The sequence below is a fragment of the Salmo salar genome, chromosome 20 (genome assembly GCF_965601325.2).
Source record: "Salmo salar chromosome 20, fSalSal1, whole genome shotgun sequence".
Classification (NCBI taxonomy): Eukaryota; Metazoa; Chordata; class Actinopteri; order Salmoniformes; family Salmonidae; genus Salmo; species Salmo salar.
In genome coordinates, this window is record NC_138310.1 from 82,689,129 (window position 1) to 82,705,943 (window position 16,815).

A 16,815-nucleotide genomic window follows, 5' to 3' on the forward strand; every position below is an offset into this window, starting at 1 on the left:
GGTAATAGGCTACACCAGCAGTCGGCAACCTTTTCCATTTGGAGTGCCAAGTTATCCTACCATTTCTACTGATCTGTGTGCCAGTTATGATTTTCAATATATACAAATTCTTATTTACTGACTTGCCTAGTTAAATAAATGTAACAAATAAAAATTAAATACAAATAATTGCCTACATAAACCAACAAAATAAATACATAGCAGCCTGCAGGTAGAAAATAAATCCTGAAATAATACATTTCCTATAAATCATATTGGCTAAGCATGGCCTGTCCACAAGGAATTCTGGGCACTCAGTTTCCCGCGCCAGTGACATTCGGACAGACTGACAGACACGGCTGTAGACTATTTGCGCAAGGGATAAGAAGAAATCCGATAGGCCTATTTCATGACATGTTTTCCCTTTTCATGGTGACTGGTTATGGAAAGGCAGAGAGCTGGAAAGAGTTTTCAAATGGGCTACGTTGAGGAACTGTCATTCTCCATGGTTGTAAAAACAGACTTTGTTTGCTTGCCGAAATAAACCAAAACTGCCTCCCGAGTGGCACAGCGGTCTAAGGCACTGCATTGCAGTTCTTGAGGTGTCACTACAGACCCGGGTTCGATCCCAGGCTGTGTCACAACTGGCCATGACTGGGAGTCCCATAGGAGGGCACATAATTGGCCCAGGGTCGTCCGGGTTAGGGAGGGTTTGACCGGGGGGGGCTTTACTTGGCTCATCGTGCTCTAGCGACTCCTTGTGACGGGCCGGGCGCCTGCAGGCTGACCTCGGTTGTCAGCTGAATGGCGTTTCCTCCAACACATTGGTGCAGCTGGCTTTCGGGTTAAGGGGGCAGGTGTTAAAATGCGTGGTTTGGCGGGACATGTTTCGGAGGACGCATGAATTGACCTTTGCCTCCTGAGCCCGTTGGTAGGTTGCAGCTTTGAGACCAGATCAAAATTGGGGAGAAAAAAAGGGGTGCCATTTTTTTTTATATAACAATAAAAAGTGTAGCTTAGGTTGTGCACTCTGCAAACAACGTGTCTACTCAGACAATGAAAACAGGAAGACTGGAATAATAATATTGAATGCATTAACAGAAATTACTGTAACCAAACAAACATTGTAGATTAAAAATGATGGCAATTAACAGTAAATGTAGTACTGGTGAACCATCCTCGCGGTCTCCGCAATGGATTAGTCCACGGAGACAGGCATGAATAAGACCGGTGTCTCGTGTGCCACATTTTTTAAATATATTTGCCACTTCTCAACCAACAGCCTATCAACCAAACAATCAACTAAATGGGGACGGCCTATATCTACTACTTTGTGTAGCTGTTAGTGATGCAAAATGATGGTCTTACCGGTTTCAGGTAGATGAAATGCAATGAAAAGGTAGCCTATGCCTACCTGGCAGAGCCATGATTATTTGCATCAATCCAGTGGCCATTTGTTTTGAAACCTCCATCACAAGCGAGCTGCAGAAACACAGCTAGCCAAACACAACTGTCTGGCTGGTGTGCATCGGAATTAAAGGGTAACTATCTCAGATTTTCTCAAACAATGGTCCCTTGATGTGGTTTAAGCATTGTTGTGGACTTAGAAAATCCAATTCTGTTGTTTTTCTATTAAGTGTGTTCTCGAGAACAGAAACCTGAAAAAACAGGGGAAAATCATAGTCCTTCTCCTCGTAATTGTTTTCATCTTTTTGTGGTATTCTTTTGGTATCAAACTTGATGCCCCAAATCTCACACAAATTATCAATGAACCTACCAGGTACAACCCCAAATCCGTAAACACGGGCACCCTCATAGATGTCATCCTAACCAACCTGCCCTCCAAATACACCTCTGCTGTCTTCAACCAGGATCTCAGCGATCACTGCCTCATTGCCTGTGTCCGTAATGGGTCTGCGGTCAAACGACCACCCCTCATCACTGTCAAACGCTCCCTACAACACTTCAGCGAGTAGGCCTTTCTAATCGACCTGGCCCGGGTATCCTGGAAGGATATTGACCTCCTTCCGTCAGTAGAGGATGCCTGGTTATTCTTTAAAAGTGCTATCCTCACCATCTTCAATTAGCACGCCCCATTCAAAAAATGTAGAACCAGGAACAGATATAGGCCTTGGTTCTCTCCAGACCTGACTGCCCTTGACCAGCACAAAAACATCCCGTGGCGTACTGCATTAGCATCGAATAGCCCCCGCGATATGCAACTTTTCAGGGAAGTTAGGAACCAACATACACAGGCAGTTAGGAAAGCAAAGGCAAGCCTTTTCAAACAGAAATTTGCATCCTGTAGCACAAACTCCAAAAAGTTCTGGGACACTGTAAAGTCCATGGAGAATAAGAGCACCTCCTCCCAGCTGCCCACTGCACTGAGGCTAGAAAACACTGTCACCACCGATAAATCCGTGATAATTGAGAATTTCAATAAGCATTTTTCTACGGCTGGCCATGCTTTCCATCTGGCTACCCCTACCCCGGTCAACAGCCCTGCACCCTCCACAGGAACTTGCCCAAGCCTCCCCCATTTCTCCTTCACCCAAATCCAGATAGCAGATGCTCTGAAAGAGCTGTAAAAGCTGGACCTCTACAAATCAGCCGGGCTAGACAATCTGGACCCTCTCTAAAATTATCCGCCCGAAAATGTTGCAACCGCTATTACTAGCCTGTCAACCTCTCTTTCGTATCGTCTGAGATCCCCAAAGATTGGAAAGCTGGCGCGGTCATCCCCCTCTTCAAAGGGGGAGACACTCTAGACCCAAACTGCTACAGACCTATATCTATCCTACCCTGCCTTTCTAACGTCTTTGAAAGCCATGTTAAACAGATCACTGACCATTTTGAATCACACCGTACCTTCTCCGCTTTGCAATCTGGTTTCCGAGCTGGTCATGGGTGCACCTCAGCCACGCTCAAGGTCCTAAACGATATCATAACCACCATCGATAAGAGACAATACTGTGTAGCTGTATTCATCGACCTGGCCGAGGCTTTCGACTCTGTCAATCACCACATTCTTATCAGCAGACTCAACAGCCATGCTTTCTCAAATGACTGCCTCGCCTGGTTCACCAACTACTTCTCAGACAGAGTTCAGTGTGTCAAATCGGAGGGCCTGTTGTCCGGACCTCTGGCAGTGTCTATGGGGGTGCCACAGGGTTCAATCCTCGGGCCGACTCTTTTCTCTGTATACATCAATGATGTCGCTCTTGCTGCAGGTGATTCTCTGATCCACCTCTACGCAGACGACACCATTCTGATGGTCCTTCTTTGGACACTGTGTTAACTAACCTCCAGACGAGCTTCAATGCCATACAACTCTCCTTCCGTGGCCTCCAACTGCTCTTAAATGCAAGTAAAACTAAATGCATGCTCTTCAACCGATCGCTGCCCACACCTGCCCACTCGTCCAGCGTCACTACTCTGGACGGTTCTGACTTAGAATATGTGGACAACTACAAATACCTAAGTGTCTAGTTAGACTGTAAACTCTCCTTCCAGACTCACATTAAGCATCTCCAATCCAAAATTAAATCTGGAATCGGCTTCCTATTTCGCAACAAAGCATCCTTCACTCATGCTGCCAAACATACCATTGCAAAACTGACCATCCTACCGATCCTTGACTTCGGCGACGTCATTTACAAAATAGCCTCCAACAATCTACTCAGCAAATTGGATGCAGTCTATCACAGTGCCATCCGTTTTGTCACCAAAGCCCCATATACTACCCACCACTGCGACCTGTATGCTCTCGTTGGCTGGCCCTCGCTTCATATTCGTCGCCAAACCCACTGGCTCCAGGTCATCTATAAGTGTTTGCTAATTAAAGCCCCGCCTTATCTCAGCTCACTGGTCACCATAGGAACACCCACCCATAGCACGTGCTCCAGCAGGTATATTTCACTGGTCACCCCCAAAGCCAATTCCTCCTTTTGCCGCCTTTCCTTCCAGTTCTCTGCTGCCAATGACTGGAACGAACTGCAAAAATCACTGAAGCTGGAGACTCATATCTCCCTCACTAGCTTTAAGCACCAGCTGTCAGAGCAGCTCACAGATCACTGCACCTGTACATAGCCCATCCAACTACCTCATCCCCATACTGTTATTTATTTTGCTCCTTTGCACCCCAGTATCTCTACTTGCACACCTATCACTCCAGTGTTTAATTGCTATATTTGTAATTATTTCGCCACTATGGCCTATTTATTGCCTTACCTCCCTTATCCTACCTCCTTTGCACACATTGTACATAGACTGTTTCTATTGTATTATTGACTGTATGTTTGTTTATCCCATGTGTAACTCTGTGTTGTTGTTTGTGTCACACTACTTTGCTTTATCTTGGCCAGGTCGCAGTTGTAAACGAGAACTTGTTCTCAACTAGCCTACCTGGTTAAATCAAGGTGATTTCGTTTTTTTTTTTTAAATGGTGCCCTCTAGAGGATTTCTCAGAAAATAACACATGGCACTATTTTCTTTGTGGTTACAGTAAATCTATCCAAATCAATGTAAGAACACAAAGGCATGGTCATTTAAGAGATGGCTAGACATTACTAGCCTGGTTCTGTACGGAATGCAGGCACATTATGAGACACAGGCCAGGTCATTATAAATTATCACATTTTTATTAAAAATGTTTACGGTTAAATTTGTATTGTTTATTATCTATTTAATGTTAACATACGTTTCCCATGCCAATAAAGCCCCTTAAATTGAGAGAGGGAGAGAGAATAAATAAGGCCAGGTATAAATGATTCATCTGCTGACTGCTGAGAGGAACAGTGTAGCAGCATAGCAGACCAGAAGAGTCTGTGTGTCACTCGGTGGGAACCCTGTGTGTTCCACTGTGCAGTCCCGCTGGTTAACTAGCTACCGCTGGCCAAACGACAGGTTCAGAGGCAGCCACTGACACACACACACAATTAGTTGACTCGTGTATTTTAATGCTGGGCTTGAAGCTGCACAGCGTCTGGTTCTCTACAACCCAGGTTCCATGATTGGAATTGAATGAGTGAGAGTGGAACTGAAGAGGAGAGATGGCAGGGCTGAGTCACTGATTGGAACCCACTCAACCTCAATCAATCAGATATATTCCGCCCTCTGTTTACCCCTTCCATATTCTCTCTCAGTTCCTCTCCTTCCCGTTTGTCCCCCCGTATCCATGGTGACGGCTGGCTCATACTTGATAAAGGAGGTCGTCAGTACAATCTAATTGCAGTGTTTCTAATTCAATAACACAGTGGGAACCAACCACTGTGATACCACTAATATACCTCCACACACATACAGTCTGCTCCCATTACTGTTGCCACTCAAATCCAACATTAAATAGGGGTGTTTTTTCTTTTCTCTCTGGTAGTTAGACTAATTGATAGTTTATTCTTCATTAATTGGCCAGAAATTCAGTAGTCAGGAAACAGGGGAAAACCTCTTGTAAAATGGAGTGAAACGGCTACCCATCATTCTACCGTCACCTCCTCCTTATCAACACCACCTCCTTTCTCCTCCCCTCTTTCTGTCTACCATCCTCTTACTCCTTTTACTTAGTCATCCTCTCCCTCCCTCCATCACCTCCTTTCACCTCTCCACAGAAACCTACCTCCACCTCTCCACAGAAACCTACCTCCACCTCTCCACAGAAACCTACCTCCACCTCTCCACAGAAACCTACCTCCACCTCTCCACAGAAACCTACCTCCACCTCTCCTTTCACTCATTCAGTACACATGAACAGAACACACAATAATCATCCCTTCACACACACACACCACACACACACACACACACACACACACACACACGTGGACAGGACAGGTGGCTAAACTAGCTCTGGGGGTCCCATCCTAGGCCCCCATGGTACCTCCCAGCTGTCTGAACAGAAAGAAAGACAGGTGAAGTGAATGTGTGTCAGAGTATGACTGAGTGTGTGTGTGTATGTGTCTGGGGAAAGGGAAATGGGAGTGTCTTTACCGAACAGCCCTTAGTTTTAAAATGGTTGATGTTGAGTGTTTTTGGTGCCTTGGTTGTGAAAAGCCCATTCTTCTCCTAAACCCTCCATTCAGCAGACCACTACCTCCATTTGTAAAGACTATTCTTCACAGGACAATCACACTGAACCTACAGCAAAAACAGATGGAGAGATCTTTAAATTCCTACAGGCATCATGAGTGATCGACACCTTTCTTTGTGTCAGAGCTACAATTCACACAACTACCATGTCACAGAACCACATGATTGGACATATGAGGAGGTCACGATTAAGTGTAACACACCTGATCCCAGACTCAGCTGTGCGGTGGCCCTTGGGGCACAACAATAACAGAGAGCAGCTGTTCCTATCCTGGTGGAAAAAAAACACTTCAGGGTTAGGGTTTGTGTGTATTTGTGGGGGGGTTATTAGGGTTTATGTGTGTGTGTGTGTGTGTGCAGGAGCAGGTGTTTAACTTCTTTGGGGTAGGGGGCAGTATTTTCACGTCCGGATAAAAAGCGTGCCCAGAGTAAACTGCCTGCTACTCAGGCCCAGAAGCTATTATTAGTAGATTTGGATAGAAAACACTCTAAAGTTTCTAAAACTGTTTGAATGATGTCTGTGAGTATAACATAACTCATATGGCAGGCAAAAACCTGAGAAAAATCCAACCAGGAAGTGGGAAATCTGAGGTTTGTAGTTTTTCAAGTGATTGCCTATCCAATATACAGTGTCTGTGGGGTCAAATTGCACTTCCTAAGGCTTCCACTAGATGTCAACAGTCTTTAGAACGTTGTTTCAGGCTTCTACTGTGAATGGGGAGAGAATAAGAGCTATTTGAACCAGGTGTCTGGAAAAATGCCATGAGCTCAGTCACGGTGAGAGCGAGCTGAGTTCCTTTTCATTTCTAAAGACAAAGGAATTGTCCGGTTGGAATTTTATTGAAGATTTATGATAAAAACATCCTAAAGATTGGTTCTATACATCATTTGACATGTTTGTACAAACTGTAATGCAACTTTTTTGACTTTTCGTCTGGACTTAGTGCATGCGCCTTCTGCATTTGGAATAGTGAACTGAACGCACGAACAAAAAGGAGGTATTTGGACATAAATATGGACTTTATCGAAACAAAACAAACATTTATTGTGGAACTGGGATGCCTGGGAGTGCATCCCGATGAAGATCATCAAAGGTAAGTGAATATTTATAATGCTATTTCTGACTTTTGTTGACTCCACAACATGGCGGGTATCTGAATGGCTTGTTTTGGTGACTGAGTGCTGTACTCAGATTATTGCAAAGTGTGCTTTCGCCGTAAAGCTTTTTAGAAATCTTACACAGCGGTTGCATTAAGGAGAAGTTTATCTTTAATTCTATGCATAACAGTTGTATATTTTATCAACGTTTATGATAAGTATTTCTGTGAATTGATGTGCTCATTCACCGAAAGTTTTGGAGGCAAAACATTTCTGAACATTACACGCCAATGTAAAATGGGATTTTTGGATATAAATATGAACTTTATCGAGCAAAACATACATGTATTTTGTAACATTGAGTCCTGGGAGTGTCATCTGAAGAAGATCGTCAAAGGTTAGTGATTAATTTTAGATGTATTTCTGGTTTTTGTGACGCCTCTCCTTGCTTGGAAAATGGCTGTGTGGTTTTTCTTGTCTCGGTGCTGTCCTAACATTATTTAATGGTATGCTTTCGCCGTAACGCCTTTTTGAAATCGGACACTGTGGTTGGATTAACGAGAAGTTTATCTTTAAAATGGTGTATAATACTTGTATGTTTGAGAAATTTGAATTATGAGATTTTTGTTGTTTTGAATTTGGCGCCCTGCTATTTCACTGGCTGTTGGCGAGTCCCACATACCCCAGAGAGGTAAAAAAAAAAAAAATGGCCTACGGTTCTCTAGTGGGCCTAGTTGGTAGCTATGGAGGGGGAGGGTGAAGAGGGTAGCTGGAAGGGGTGATTATGGTGAAAGAATATAAACCTATCACGTACAATTCTCCCCCCCTCCTCCTCACCTCACCCAGCATCTGCTATCTGGGCACAATGACGTACTACTATTCACATCCACTCCTCCATCTCAGAAATAACCCTGGGCTCTAGAGCATCAGTAGCACTGTTCTACAGTTATGTTACACACACACACACACTTTCTTGTTCATCCATCAAGTGGATTAAGAGAGATGATTATTACAGACATGATTACGTCTCTGATCCAGAAATAGATATTAACGTTATAGTCTAGCTGCTTACATTCTGTTCCAAGTTCCATGTTCAACGATATCAAAAGCGCCGACAGACAACTTTGCAGTATTTTTTTGTTTTGTTATTTCTTATATTATTTGCTAAGAACATGTCTTGTATTATTATATTATTACCTACAGCTGAAAGCAACTTTTGCACATTAGATTGGCAGTCACTCACCAGTAATTCAAGCAGAAATTCAACTTCCCTGACCTGGATCCTGTTTGAACTTCCCAAGGCTGCTTTATTCATCCCGGGGGCTGTACCAAAACGCTGACACCAGAGAAGAGGAAGAAGTGGGGCCCTAGTCAGACTCAGGCGGTTTGCAAACCATCCACCGCATATTACTCGCTAAAGTTCAGTCCCTGGACAATAAATTACACAAGCTCAGGGCGAGGATCTCCTTCCAGAGAGACATCAGGGACTGTAACATACTCTGTTTTACGGAATCATGGTTCTCTCAGGATAATTCGTCCCTGTCCATTCAGACAGCTGGGTTCTCTGTCCATTGCGCAGAATAACTTACCATCAAAAGCCGACGGCATTGCCTCATTAGAAAATGTTCTTTGGTCATTGCCACTGCGTTGTAGAATTCCCAGTCTGCGTGATCGAAGCGATGTTCCTGGTCGCCTCAGAATAGTATCGATGTATACACTGACCCGATGACTGGGTTCATCAGGAAGTGCATAGATTATGTTGTTCCCACAGAGGTTTAAAATTTACCCAAACCAAAAACAATGGATAGATGGCAGCATTCATGCCAAACAAAGCACGAACCGCGGCTTTTAACCAATGCAAGGTGACTGGAAACATGGACGTGCACAAACAGACCAGCTATGACCTCCAAATGGCAGAGGCTACAGTACAGGGAAGTGGAGTCGCAATTCAAGGGCTCAGACACGATACGTATGTGGGAGATCGTGGACTGCAGGAGACTGCAGAGAGAGCACGCCCCCATTCACGGGGCCGCAGTGGAGAGGGTCAAAGGATTCAAGTTTCTTTGCGTGCACATCACTGATGACCTAAAACGGTCCCTTCACACAGACAGTGGTGAAGGCGGCGCAACTCTAAGGACAATTCAAATCAAAAATCCTTCAACATCATGGCTTGGTTTTTGTTATTATGGGGTATTGTCTGTGGATTGATGAGGGGAAAAAAATGGAATCCATTTTACAATAAGGCTGTAATGTAACAAAATGTGGAAAAAGAGAAGGTGTCTGAATACTTTCCAAATGCACTGTTTGTATGTTTGTATGTATGTATGTATGTATGTATGTACAGTTGAAGTCGGAAGTTTACATACACCTCAGCCAAATACATTTAAACTCAGTTTCACAATTCCTGACATTTAATCCTAGTAAAAAAATCCCTGTTTTAGGTCAGTTAGTATCACCACTTCATTTTAAGAATGTAAAATGTCAGAAGAATAGTAGATAAGTATTTCTTTCTTTCATTACATTCCCAGTGGGTCAGAAGTTTACATTACACTCAATTAGTATTTGGTAGCATTGCCTTTAAATTGTTTAACTTGGGTCAAACGTTTCAGGTAGCCTTCCACAAGCTTCCAACAATAAATTGGGTGAATTTTGGCCCATTCCTGCTGACAGAGCTGGTCAGGTTTGTAGGCCTCCTTGCTTGCACATGCTTTTTCAGTTCTGCCCACAATATTGATTTGTGAACTCTTTTTAAGTTAAAACATTAGTATTGTGTTGTTTAAAAATGAATATGAACTTATTTTCTTTGCATTATTCCAGGTCCGACGTTTATTTTCTGCAAATAAATGCTCTAAATTACAATATTTTTATTTGGAATTTGGGAGAGATGTCAGTAGTTTATAGAATAAAACCAAAACGTTCATTTTACCCAAACACAAACCTAGAAATAGTAAAACCAGAGAAACTGAGAATTTTGCAGCGGTCTGTTAATTTTTTCTAGAGCTGTATATATTCTGGACTCTGACTGTGCTCGCTCTGACATCTCTTAATTTCCTTCTTTTTACTTCCTTTTTGGATGATGTGCATATTGTTTTGTATTGCTAGGGTACAACTAGAAACAAGCATTTCGCTGCACCTGTGATAACATCTGCAAATGTGTGTACGCAACCAATAAACTTGGATTTGGTTTGATTCAAGAGGGGAGCTAATTTATTCCTGTTTGGAAAAGCAGGGAGCCTGAAGCTGTCATATTCTGGGAAGGACAGCTAAAGAAGATGAGATGAAGCTGCACTAATCAATTATAAATCAAACAGGCCCCTAGATGGCTTCCACTTAGACCAGCCCTGGGCCTGTGGGCCTGCTAAAAAAAATACTGGGAGCCAGGATGGCTCCACCAGGGAACATGAATGAGGGTAGGACAGAAATGTGTGAATCAAATATTAACTCTTGGGGTTCTTTAAAAACAGGGGTCTAGACTAACATCAATAGTCCTATTCTTTATGCTTATGGGGTGTCCTGATTTAGGGTTTCAGTTAGGCGGTAACTGACGGCTTTTGGCCGTTAAATAAAAATGGATAAATTGTATCCGGTCCGGGAGGAAAAACAACATTAGGTCAGCCATCAGCGTTTCACCCACCACTTTACAATATGAGCTAGAGGCAGTATGCATTTTGAAAACATACTTAATTGTTTGAAAATCCGACCATAGAAAGGTGTAGGCAATTATTTTATAAAGACTTCATAGACGGCGGGTGAGTTTCAAGTTTGGGGAAGCATACAATTTATCCTAGCATTTCTACCAGTCTGCGTGTCAGTTCTGATTTCATATGTGCATTTCAATAATAACGTTTTTAGATCCTCAACATCATTGTCACGTGGTTAATCCTAAAAATCTTAATTAAATGATAAAAATATAAAAGCTAACAATCAACTAAAGGCCTACTGCTCTGGGCTACTGACCTGACCTGCCTACTAAAATAAAAACGATTACGGTGAATCGATGTGTCCATATGGCAGAGGCTGGTGCTTTCAGATTCTGCCAATTTATCTTACCATTTCCACCTATCTGCGTGCTAGTTATGACTTTCATATGAACATTCCCGAGGAAGAGTATTCATTTATTTTATAATAAAGTCGTCGTATATCATTGTCATGTGATTAATAAAAATTATATGTAAATCTAAATGAAAATTATACAAATCTAAAATGAACTTCCATTACCATTGCCAACTAGAAATAGACTAGACTTGTAAATGGAATGAAATAACCAAAACGTGTTTCTTACAAGTGTAGCCTAGGTTAATAATGATTTATTATGGATCCTCATTAGCTGCTGCCTCTTCCTGGGATTCGGCAAAATGAAGGCAGTTATACAATTTAAAAAACATCACAATACATTCATTACAGAATTCACAACACACTAAGTGTGTGCCCTCAGGCCCATACTCCACTACCACATATCTACAACACAAAATCCATGTGTACGTGTGTGTATAGTGCATATTTTATCATGTGTGTGTATGCATGTGTCTGTGCATTTGTGTGTTGCTTCACAGTCCCTGCTGTTCCATAAGGTGTATTTTTATACATTAAAAAAAATCTGATTCTACTGTGTGCATCAGTTACCTGGTGTGGAATAGCGATCCATGTAGTTATGGCTGTATGTAGTACTGTGCGCCTCCCATAGTCTGTTCTGGACTTGGGGACTGTGAAGAGACCTCTGGTGGCATGTCTTGTGGGGTATGTATGGGCGTCTGAGCTTTGTGCTAGTCGTTTAAACAGACAGCTCAGTGCATTCAACATGTCAATACCTCTCATAGATACAAGTAGTGATGAAGTCAATCTCTCCCCTACTTTGAGCAGGGAGAGATTGACATGCATATCTTTGTTCTCTGTGTACATTGAAGGGCCAACCTTGCTGCCCTGTTCTGAGCCAATTGTCATTTTCCTAAGTCCCTTTTTGTGGCACGGGACCACACGACTGAACAGTAGTCCAGGTAAGACAAACCTAGGGCCTGTAGGACCTGCCTTGTTGACAGTGTTGTTAAGAAGGTAGAGCAATGCTTTATTATGGACAGACTTCTCCCCATCTTAGCTACTGTGGTATCAATATGTTTTAACCATGACAGTTTACAATCCAGGGTTACTCCAAGCAGTTTAGTCACCTCAACTTGCTCAATTTCCACATTATTTATTACAAGATTTACTTGAGGTTTAGGGGTTAGTGAATGATTTGTCCCAAATACAATGCTTTTAGTTTTTGAAATATTTAGGACTAACTTATTCCTTGCCACCCATTCTGAAACTAACTGCAGCTTGTTAAGTGTTGCAGTCATTTCAGTTGCTGTAATAGCTGTATAGTGTTGAGTCATTTCAGTTGCTGTAATAGCTGTATAGTGTTGAGTCATTTCAGTTGCTGTATAGTGTATAGTGTTGAGTCATTTCAGTTGCTGTAATAGCTGTACAGTGTTGAGTCATTTCAGTTGCTGTAATAGCTGTATAGTGTTGAGTCATTTCAGTTGCTGTATAGTGTATAGTGTTGAGTCATTTCAGTTGCTGTAATAGCTGTACAGTGTTGAGTCATTTCAGTTGCTGTAATAGCTGTATAGTGTTGAGTCATTTCAGTTGCTGTAATAGCTGTATAGTGTTGAGTCATTTCAGTTGCTGTAATAGCTGTACAGTGTTGAGTCATTTCAGTTGCTGTAATAGCTGTATAGTGTTGAGTCATTTCAGTTGCTGTAATAGCTGTATAGTGTTGAGTCATTTCAGTTGCTGTAATAGCTGTATAGTGTTGAGTCATCCGCATACATAGACACACCGTCTTTACTCAGCCTAGACAGCCACCCTGGGGAATTCCTGATTCTACTGGGATTATATTGGAGAGGCTTCCATTAAATAACACCCTCTGTGTTCTGTCTTCATTTTTACCACTTTTTCTCCCCAATTGGTAGTTATATTATTGTCCCATCGCTGCAACTCCCGTATGGACTCGGGAGAGGTGAAGGTCGAGAGCCATGCATCCTCCAAAACACAAAACGCACTGCTTCTTGTCACAGTGCTTGCTTAACCCGGAAGCACCAATGTGTCGGAGGAAACACCATACAACTGGCGACCGAAGTCAGCGTGCATGCGCCCGGCCAGCCATAAGAAATCACTAGAGCGCGATGGGGCAAGGACATCCCGGCCGGCCAAACCCTCCCCTAAACCCGGACGACGCTGGAACTGCTCGACTAAAAAGTGATAGGCTGTTGGTCGACCAATCGACCAGTCGATCGACCAGTCGACTAAATGGGGTTAGCCCTACCAAATGAGAAACCCATCCTAGTTGTTGCATCTTTAGATCCACCATCTTTCTCTAACATCTACCGTGCTGTTTTTCCCTTTCAATTACATTTTGGCATATGTTTGAAAATGACGTTTCATTGGCTGCTTCATTACAGGAGTTGCATGTTTTTGTTCAGATGAATTACCATAATCTACATGTGATTTCTGTCATTGTGATCACTGTGCGTGGATGCACTAATGGGTTACACACCCAATGAATACGTGTCTGGTACATTTCTCAAATGGCCGCTAAATTAAAAATCTTCCTGGTCATGTTGTCCAGCGCCACAAGGGATGTACCAGGATGTAGTTGGTGTTACTAGAGAAAATAGAGGGAGTCCCTAGACACACACCTCTCTGTAGTAGTGTCTCAGAGAGCAGACTAAACAGATGACTAGCCAACTGGTCACAGCATGGCTGGACAGCATGACTGACTCACAGACCTGGCCTTGGACTTCAGCACTTCTGTCCGTCTGGTGGGACAAGCTCACCTTTTGGGGATACCACAGAGAATACGGTCTAGGCCAGAATTAACCTCTCACAATGTAAGAGGACATAGAGGCATTTTCCATTCAACTCTGATTTGGCAGACACTACACAGTCACCAAGAAGAAGCAGAAGCAGCACTGTCAGCTAGGGCAAGAGATAACAAGGCACAGAGGTGGGCCAGCACACGTTGTGACACCTGACTGGACTAGCCATGGGATTACTTCCAGGTGTAAAAGGAATAACACAGGAAACAAATGATCCTGGATCAGAACTAGGGCCACACACACACAGATTGTTGAGAGTGAGACCACAGAGAAATGCACTCATGGCCCTGCTAGCTTCCAGTTTCTACTCTGGCACCTCCGCCACGAGAACAGAAAGACACACAGGATTGTTTGATCCTGGCACACACACACACACACACACACACACACACACACACACACACACACACACACACACACACACACACACGAGTCAAGAAGCACACACATCTTGCACTACAACAAATGATACTTAGGACACTGACACCCAATGACAGCATCGTTTCACCTAAAAATTAACAAGCAGTCAAAGGACATAATGGAGAAAAACTGGAATGAACATTCTGTCAACACTTCTGTCAAATCATTTCTACAGATAGACGATTTAGCCTATTTCAAAATCGACCTGCCACTGTAATATCCAAACACACAACCCTAGAGATCAAAACAAGACATCAACAATAATGTTCTGAAGTCAGGAAGCTGTTCAAATTCACATCTTTCAGTCCTTGACAGTTGAGCATTCATTCAATACACAAAGAGGACTAAGTAATTAATGCCTCTGATAGGATGATTCCTCCTGAATTGAGAGTAACCGGCCTGTACTGACCCACTGGTTCTGTTCACAAGCAGAATGATCACATAGCAGTGCAGTCTATTCCCGTCTGCAGTCCTGTAGGCCCTTATCCTTCTCCCTCCCTGTGACACTTTTATGGCTGCATTGTTTGTGCTGCCCTACCATTCAAGCACACAACAGTTTATAACTCACGACGCACACAAAGGTAGGCCTACACGTGGTTTCAGGATTTATCGGGTTAAATCATTGTAGTTTGAGTGCCGTCCACTTTCTCTACAGCGCATATTTGAATGGCTGTCAATACTGGGTCTTTACTTTGTGTCGAGGTATGCAGTTATGAATAAAAGGCACAATGACATTAATTGTCCCACTTCATTTGCGATAACTAGACGCCTGTGTTGTCAATACTGCTTGGGCCATGAATGATTTTCAGTGATGTGTTATAACATTATTACTTGGCATAATTATTAAACCATATATAGACAAAATTACAAAACGTTCCACATTTACATGTGCTAATTATTATGATTGTCGTGATTGATTGCACAAATTCCAACACGGGTTATAACGCCAGCCAGTAGTCACAAAACCAGCGATATATCTCTATTATAAAACGGATAATCCGAAATTCGCAGATTAGGCTCACTTCAATACAATAATCCAGAAAGGATTCGGGCTGTTAACGTTTCTCTTTTAACTCGCATCTGAAATTGCTGATTGCCTTGTTAAATCTGTTAAATGAGAACAACGCAATGGCCACTTCAGCTATTACTGGTTTGAGGACGGTAAACAAAAATGTAATTTCATTTTTGACAAAGCGCTTTGGGAAAGTGATTTAGCTAAAACCCACATCCACAACAACGGTTTAAGCGAGTTACATTCCAACATTATTAAACAGAACAGAGATGGTTTGACAAACATGGACACATAAGCTTTAGACACCATTTTGAAAAACCACTCTGTTCTTTACTGCGCTGCGTGGAATGAAAAATGCGTGACTAGCGAGTTATTGAAAACTAGCTAGGCACTAGACAATTCCAACGCTATCATACTGTATCCCATCACGTTTACTAACATAGTTGCATCAGTCACACACTGTCCCTTCTCTTACAATCTGTCAATCGATAACTAGATTGACGAGCTATTTTATCCCAAACGCTGGAGGAAATGCATTACATTTCGTCACACCAAGTAGCTAGCTATCAAGTCCATCACTGAACTGTTATTTTTGTCCACCAACTAGGCTAGCTAGCTCGCTAATGCTAGCTATCCTCCATCATCATTGTATTTTCCGAGTACCATGCCATATCCGTGTCGGACAATTGACGGGAAAAGGGGGAAAGAGTATAGATGACACAACAACAACATTTAGCGGGTGATCCTTACCAATGTCTGATTGACAAGTGTGGCTCTCTAAATTCCTTATTTTGTTCAGGTATCTTCAAACTCGCTGGCACTGGCAATGTAAACGGTGTCGGTGCTCTAGTTTCTCACTACAGCGATTTGGAGCTTGCAGCGGCGTTCGGAACACCGCGGAATGGGGGATGGGGATGCCGAGAGAGGGAGGGAGGGATGGGGGACTGGGGGGAGCGAGGGGCCAGCAGCAGGCAAACATTGGACGTTGATGGGCTTTTCAGGCTCGCAAAATTACACCGCCTCTAGAACTTCAGCTTTAAAGTGAGTATAACTATATCAGTTTGGAAGTAACTCATTTTGAAGACAACTTCTGCAAACCTCAACCTGCCTCTCTCGCACAGGACATTTCTGATTCCCAGTCCCATGGGCACACCTACAATTAACACATACCACTACTTTCCCCAATGCTACACATTCCTTTGTCTCATGCCCTTCTGCACACTTCTCACACCTAGGATCCTCCCTCCTACACATTGCTGCCACATGCCCATAAACTTGACACTTGTCACAACATAATGTATTCGGCACAAAAGCTCATATGGGCTAACATATATCCTAACATAACTTTTTCAGGCAAAGACAACATCA

General features: G+C 42.9%; 1 protein-coding gene across 4 annotated transcripts in view; it reads right to left on the reverse strand.

Annotated features, from left to right (window-relative positions):
• The window catches only part of LOC106581423 (myelin-associated neurite-outgrowth inhibitor), a 50,850-nt gene extending 34,485 nt beyond the window's left edge, over positions 1 to 16,365 (reverse strand). For 2 of the 4 annotated variants that reach the window (XM_082966773.1, XM_045704023.2), the window contains exon 1: positions 16,198 to 16,363. The gene's annotated coding sequence lies outside the window, so the exon portion shown is untranslated. Of the gene's footprint in view, positions 1 to 16,197 lie in introns of all 4 variants that reach the window. The other 2 variants (XM_045704025.2, XM_045704024.2) reach the window with 2 other exon arrangements.
• Between the last annotated feature and the right edge of the window lie 450 nt (positions 16,366 to 16,815).